This window comes from Microtus ochrogaster, linkage group LG3 (assembly GCF_000317375.1).
Source record: "Microtus ochrogaster isolate Prairie Vole_2 linkage group LG3, MicOch1.0, whole genome shotgun sequence".
Lineage (NCBI taxonomy): Eukaryota > Metazoa > Chordata > Mammalia > Rodentia > Cricetidae > Microtus > Microtus ochrogaster.
The window spans coordinates 43,071,126-43,078,563 of record NC_022029.1 but is presented as its reverse complement, the minus strand read 5'-3'; the positions used below and the strand labels follow the sequence as shown (position 1 = coordinate 43,078,563).

The window sequence follows — 7,438 nt, the reverse complement described above, 5'->3', positions numbered from 1 at the left end:
TTGCGGCTAGGCCGGAGGTGCGCCCGGAACCGCGGGGCCTGCGCGGCGAAGGCGCGGAGACGCGGGGGAGGGGCGCCCTGCGCGGCCGGTTGGGTCTCCCTGGACCTTGGGACCTTCTAAGTCCTGCGCCTCGTGGAAGTCCTTGCACCACGTTTGCACACTCATCCCTGCCTCTGCGGAGGGAGATGGGTCGGGTGCTTCTGGCTCAGGCGACCCAGCCACCTGCAAAAGGTGTGGCCCTGTGGGTTTGGAAGGTGCAGAGGGCCGCGGGTTGCCTGGGTGAGGCTACCTGTGAATTGCCTCGGGAAGACCAAATGAAGGCAATGGATTCGGCCATGTGGATGCAGCTCACGTTTCTGCAAAGTTGAGAGAGTAAATCACGACTGCTGTGCATTTATGCACGAATAAAATGACACAGGGCTTTTTGCCCCTTTGCTTTGTAGAATGCTTTCTCCTTGCACACAGTGGGCGCGTGATAAGCCTTAAGTGCCCGCTTAGAGTGGGATTTGATGGACTGTCCAGAATGGACATGAAAATTGTCACGAAATCATAAAAATGGTTTGCAAAATGCCATTGAAAGCAGAATTCTGATGAGTAATTGTCAGGCTTTGAAATTCTCGAAGTTTCAAAATATCTCCTTTAATAACTTTTCCCATCTGTTCTGATAAAAGTGAGATAAAAGAGGTAGGCTCTCAAGTGTTGGTGGTCTTAAAAGTGGTTTGGTGGTTTGATCGGGTAGCAAACCTGCTGATTCATCTCATGCCTGCATAGTCATAACTAAAATTGCTCCAAGTATAAAGTCTCTCATCGTGCCTTAAACTCTAGCTATGCAGCTTCAAGAGAGATTTTCCTAGTTCACTGTACTCCTCTTCCTCCTTAAGCTAGATGTGGAGGATAAATGTAAATAGTAGAAATACAAAAAAGGCACATTATGTAAATATGTGTAAATGGTAGCCCCTGACCTGCAGAAAACTCATGGCATGGCCATGCATTTCATCAGTTATATCAGGATAAACAGAAGTGCATGTAAATTGAATCATAATTTTACCTGTTTGCCTACCTACTTAGACTACTAGCTGACTAAAAGACAATATTAATATTTAATTGCTAACGTTAACGTGATGTGAACACATGATTCCTTTTGAATTAACTTGCAATCAGATGATCTGGACTAACAATTGGTAAATTGAGTTGGCAGATGTTGTCCCAGTATTGTGCAGACACCTTCTAGGAGGGTCAAGGTTTCCGAGTTTTCTGAAACTAAGCTTCTAAGTGATGATGTCTTAGTCCCAAAGGGCTAATATTTTTCTTTTAATGGGTGAAAGTATTGAAAACTTAAGTTTAAATTATTTGGAAGAGATAACAATGATTATACTTGGGAAATAGTTTGATCAAGCAAAGTTTTTGAAAAGTAGATGTTAAAATGAACAGACCCTTGGATCCAAAGCTTGAAGCGGTTCCCTGGAAGTGCTGTGCACTTCAGATGAGAAAAGGCCCCTTACCTTAAAAGGGCAACCAGCCATTCAGAAAGAGATGGGAACTGATCTCACAAAGAATGACATCTGGATTAGCTGGTACTGTATGAATACGCGCTGGGTGAAGAAGCAAGAGTAAAAGCACAAAAGTACTCGTGAAAGCGCTACATTTTTATTATTTATTGTGATTTTCTCTATATGCTTTTGGAGACAATGAGATTTCTAATAAACAGTTGCTTTACTGATTTAATGTCCACATTAAAGATTCATAAAAAAGACCTCAAGATGTGTATGTTATTTTACTTTCATCCAAGGTCCTTATTTAGTCTTGGTATATAACCTTGAGAGGGTTAGAGATATGACTCTTTTTGACTTGTTACCATTTAATCACTAGTCAAAAGCACTGACAGAATTTTCAAATCCTGTAGTTTCACTATAACTATTGTGTATCATTCAAATCACTACATTAAGTTGTGAGTGGCAGTGTTTCTTATAAATGTATACTTCGCTGCATTTTTATATTTGTGGCGATTCTGATTGTTGAGCTGATAGCTTTACCTTCAGAACACACCCGTTTTACCATGCAGTTCCATCTACATCTTGTTTTTGCTTCTTCCCATTTCTAGTACAGAACAAGGGCCTGTGGCTTCAAAGACAGAAAAAAAAGCGCTTTCCCTAGTCTTTGTCTTAGGCAGTTTTTTTCCTCCTTAAAGATGTTATGCCTGTTGTGATTTGCTTTCTGCTGTTACCCTTTCATCTTCCTGTCAGTTGGGTCCTGGAGTGAGTGCCCATCTCAGTGAACATCCCAAGTATCGTAAGCCAAAGCCTTCTCACACCCATTCACTTGAGTGCCTTAAACCCCCCACAGCCCCCCGGGGAACTGTGAAGGGCTGCCCTTGCAGCTCTGCTATGAGTCCACACACAGCCCTGGTGCCGTTTCCTGGAGACCAGAGAAGTTTGCTCATGGTGAGTGGGTACTCGAGTTTGTAGAAAAACTCTTGGCGTGACCATCGTAAGTAGGTGAGATCAAACTGGCAATGAGGAAGCTTAGAAACAAGGAGAATACTAAAATTAGCAATGAAGGTCATGCCCCAGACTTCTGAATGAACACTTGTATCACACGGCTGTGAAATCTTTTGGCTTTGGGACTCAGAAAGCAACTGTAATAATAAGAACCCTTACTTAGCTGATTTCATCTTTGGGTACATTTGAGAAACTACAGCTGCATTTTCAATTTATTTATGTGATAACATAGCACTTGCTTTTCTACCAGGGACAGCTCTAAGTACTTAGGGGTTTTTTTGTTGTTGTTTGGTTTTGGTTTGGTTTTGTGTGTTTTTTTTGGTGAAGGAAAATCAAAACCAAAACAGTAGATTTGGGGGTATCTTAAATGCTAGTAAAGGGAGATGAACAATAATTTAAGCAAATGATAGCGTGTATTGAAAGGTAATTAATAATATTGCCAACAATGTAGATTAGTTTCCCAGAGATGAGTCAGTAAACGTCACAGTTTGGGTTTGAATATGAAATGTCTCCTGTAGGCTCATGGATTTGAATATTTGATCCCCAAATGGTAGTAAGTTACCGAAGGCTGGGTCACCTTAAGATAGAGAACCTGGCTGGAGGAAGTGGGTCACTGGGAAAAGAGGGTCCTTGAGCCCTGCCCTGCTTCCTGTCTGTGATCTGCTTCTCGATTGTTGATTCACTGTGACCTGCTATCTCACTTCTTGCCACCACACCACACTGCACCCTCATACCTTGAGCCAAAATAACTGTTCTTGTAAGTTCTTCTTGTCAGGTATTCTGTAACAACGATGAGAAAAGTAACTTCGATAGGAAGTTGACCCTGAGAAGTGAGGTGGCTGCTGTAATAAATTAGATCATAGAAACTATGAGAACTGGTTTGCAGGAGGGAAGAGTCTGGAGCTTCAGGCTGGGAAGCCCCAGTATACTGTAAGTAGAGCTTACTGAGCCATTCTGTTAGGAAGAACAGTATGCTGAGCGAGAGAGATGTGGTCAGTAGAGACCTAACTCATAATGTTTCAGAAGGGAAACAAACACTGCCTCAGGGCCCGGACCAGAGGCCATCAGTGTTATCTTCTAGTAAAGACTCTGTCTTTCTTTTGTTCATATCCTGGGAACTTAGTGAAGCCGAATTCAAAGGTGATGAACTAATTTGTTTGGTGGAGGAAATTTTAAGGCAAAATGGCATTTAGGATGTGGCATGGTTACTACTCACTACCTTTAATCTAGGCTTACAATTTAAAAGAGCAACAGATGGAGCAGAAGGACATTTTTCAGTCTGGTTTACGGAGGCGAAGAGCATGACAGGATTTAAGGTCGCAGACAAGGCAACTGCTGGAAAAGCACTTGTAGTTATTAAGGAGATGAACACCATCAAAGAGAAACTTGCCATTCTGCACTGACACAACAGGAAGGTACCCTGAAGACAACCCCTCCTAGTCAAGGCTCCATCTAGTGAAAATGCAAGCTCATGTGAAAGGAGAGTGCCTGAGCTAAGAGTGCTACCATGGGGCCTCCCTGCCTAGAAGCCACTGTCTGGGGAAATGTTTGCAAACTCAGCAGTCAAGGGGCACAAAGCCGCTCCAGCTTAGATATCATCCCAGGATGACAGCAGAACTTGGCAGTGTCCTCCACATTACTGACTTTGCAAGCTTGAAAGATTTAAAAGTAAGGGATTTGGGGAGGAGGACTGTTATATAGGTTTTTGCCAAGACTGTAGAGCTGCTAATGCCAGGCAGTGTGTAGAAAAATTGGCTTCTCTGTAATGAGGCCTTGGAGGCCATTGCATGAAGCTGTGAAAATGAACTCTAAGTTGCAATGGAGACTCCCGGAAATTCCAGGACCATGGGATGTCCACTGAGGAAAGACTCAAGTGGCAAAGCTGGCAGGGCTACTTAGGCCTCTGGAGTCCAGATGATTTCATCACGAGTACCAAATGCCAGATATGGAGCTGAAGGATTTGGCGTTGTCCCTGTTAGCTTTTGGTCTTGCTTTGGTTTGCTCTTTCCCTGCTGTGCTCTTGTTCCTCCCTGTGAGGATGCAAACGTTTATGCCATTGTGTGTTGAAAGTATGTAGCTTGTTTTCTGATACCGTGGACTCAGTTAAGATAATTGCTTCTAGAGACTTTGGTTTGAAACTGTGTTGGGACTTTTTTAGGTTTATTTTTATCAATGTGTATATCTTTGCTAGTGAATACCACATGTTTGCAGGCTCCCAGGTGAGAAGAGAGTGTCACAAGTGATAGCGAGTCATCGGATGTGAGTGCTGGTAACAAACTCGGGCCTTCTGGAAAAGCAGCACATGCTCATAACTGCTGAGTCTTCTCTGCAGCCCTTTCTCTCTTTTCAGAGTGTTCCTGTTTGTTTAGCCATTTATCATGCATTTGCCATTTCTGTATTTCCTGGGAACTGAACTAGGGCCTCATGTGTCCTAGTCAAGAACTTTCCACTGAACTCTACTCCCCTCTCATTGCTGAGACTCTAAAGGCTACGGAGACTTCTGAAGTTGGAGCACCTGCATTTTGCATTATGAGATGACCAGAACTCTGGGAAATGGGATAGACCAGATATTGTGTTTTGAAGGGGAAATCCTTCTGAGAAGCTCCTGTTAGGCTTCTCACACGGTTGTAGAACCTGTAGGATGTGGAGCCTTGCTGAAGAAAGTGGTTCACCAACGGTAGCCTTGGGGTTTTATAGTCCAGTCTGCTGCCTGTTTGTTGATGCTGACATGTGTGACCAGTCACCTTAGACTCCTGCCACCATGCCTCCTGCACCATGATGAATTGTTTCCTCAAACTGTGAGCCATTAGGTCCTTTCCCCCTTAGCTGCATCTTGTCAGGAATTTGGTCACAGCACCAACAGCTAAGCAACGCAGTAAGTGCTTGCAGTGTCAAAGAGGCCTGCTAGCTAGTGGAGCGGGAGGTTGTGCAATGTGCAGGCCTTTAGCCCGACTTCCCAGCCAAGTGAAGTGAAGCACAAAGATAGAACTTCCCTGTGGTTTCACGGCTGGTAAGTATGACAATTTTAATTCTGGATAGATATGCAAAGCTGAGCCTGAAAAATTTGACTGTCCTCTTCCTGTGTCCGTTCCTGTGCAACTAATTGGTCTGTTTCCCCTAGAATTTAACTGAAGTGGAAGCACCATAGTGAATCCTGCCTTCTTGAAATTGGCCATACACACCTCTGCAGCTTGTCACCTCTGACTGTGGACAGCTTGTCACTCTCTGACATATGTATACTATGTCTCTTCTATAAAATGAAGATAATAAAAGCATCTGCCTTATAAAGCATTAATGAGGACTAAATGAGATTATATTGGTAAAAGACTCATCTCCAGTATTAAATTATCTACATCATTCAATTTCTTGCCATTTGTGTATTTCCTAAATAATATGTTTATAGTCCTCATAGGAAAGTTGAAAGAGGTAATGCTAGAGGTGTACCCATCGACCTGCAGAGCTGTTTTGGCCACTTTAACTTTGATGCAATTCTTCAGGGCATGCTGGAGAGATTGAGCCTGGGAGGTAGCCTCTGTGCCTTCTGCTTTGCATTGCAGCCTTTGGCCACATTTACTTCTCTGTGGCCAGAAGTACTTCAGATGCTGGCAAGGGCCTTAGCCACTATGGACTAGGAAAGTCGTGTCAAGGCCAGCAGCTTACAACATGGCCTTTTCCTTGGCCTGAATGTATTTGAAAAGACCAGGACTAGAAAGAGGCACTGTGCCTGGCCTGTGGGCACATTCCCCTGATGAGCTTTCCTGTAGGGAGAAGGGATGACTGGAGATATTAATAACCTGAAGGCTGGCTGCTGCCTTCCTGCTTTCTCTGCACCCTGTGGCTTGGCAGCAAGACTCTGGATACAGAGCTGACAGGTCTGAAGTGCGCACCTTCTCACAGGCAACAACCGTAGCTGGTATAAGAGCTCCCGACTACAACTCTATTTACTGCATCTCAAGACACTGTCTTTAATATTTTCTACGCCTGTTCATTTCTCATCTAGAGTCAAATTAACCTGTATGAAACATCCCTATCGAACGTGCTCTTTAGTAAATTCACCAATAAACGCAGCTTCCCTTTAGTGTACAGTTTCTGACATGTAAGCCAAGTATAGCTTCCAGTGCTCTGCTTTCGGCTGATTGGTGGACAAAAGCCTCCGTAGAGGAGGTTTTCTTCAGAGTCCTAGATGCTGTAGACATCTCCTGTGTAGACAGTCTTAGAGATGCAAACTGACAGCTGTTTTCAGAATCTGATGCTTACCATTGACGACAGGGAGGAAGCCTCACGGCTAAGGCGGACTGGTGACACTCAGAGGGACTTTCCCAGGATCGTCTGGGAGCCAAAGCCTGTCTGTTTTAGACCAGTATCAGAGGCAGGAGGCAACACTCTTAAACCATGGGAAAATCCTCCTTCCTGGTCTTTGTTCTGTACCTTCTCTATATTTCTCTCTCCCCATTGATCTTGCCTCTGTCTTGTTTGATGGTGCCACTATGGCTATGACTAGCTATTGAAGAAATACTTTCTGGGTTGCATATATTCATTTTATTTCATGATAGTCTGATAGGCAGTAGGTTTGCTCACTTTGGAATCTGGAAATCAGAACTTTAAATTTATGTTTGGCTTTCAAAATACCTTTCATTTTAGACTCTAAATGTGAATTAGAAGAAAATTATATTTTCTTGGGGCCAGTTAGATGACTTGGGTGGGTAAAAGCTCTTGCTACACAAACAAACTCAAGTATCTGAGTTCAATTCCCAGAACCCACATGATGAAAGGAGAGAACTCCTGAAAGTTGTCTTCTGAGCTCCACATGTGTGCTGTGGCTCATGTGTGCCTGCTCTCAAACATACCACACACATACACACTGCCACACCACACACACGCACACCACAGACATACACCATCATACCTAACACCACACACATACACACTGCCACACCACA

At 43.7% G+C, this 7,438-nt stretch overlaps 1 protein-coding gene across 1 annotated transcript in view; it reads left to right on the top strand.

Annotated features, from left to right (window-relative positions):
* The window catches only part of Jazf1 (JAZF zinc finger 1), a 307,664-nt gene that overhangs the window by 708 nt on the left and 299,518 nt on the right, over positions 1–7,438 (top strand). The window lies entirely within an intron of this gene.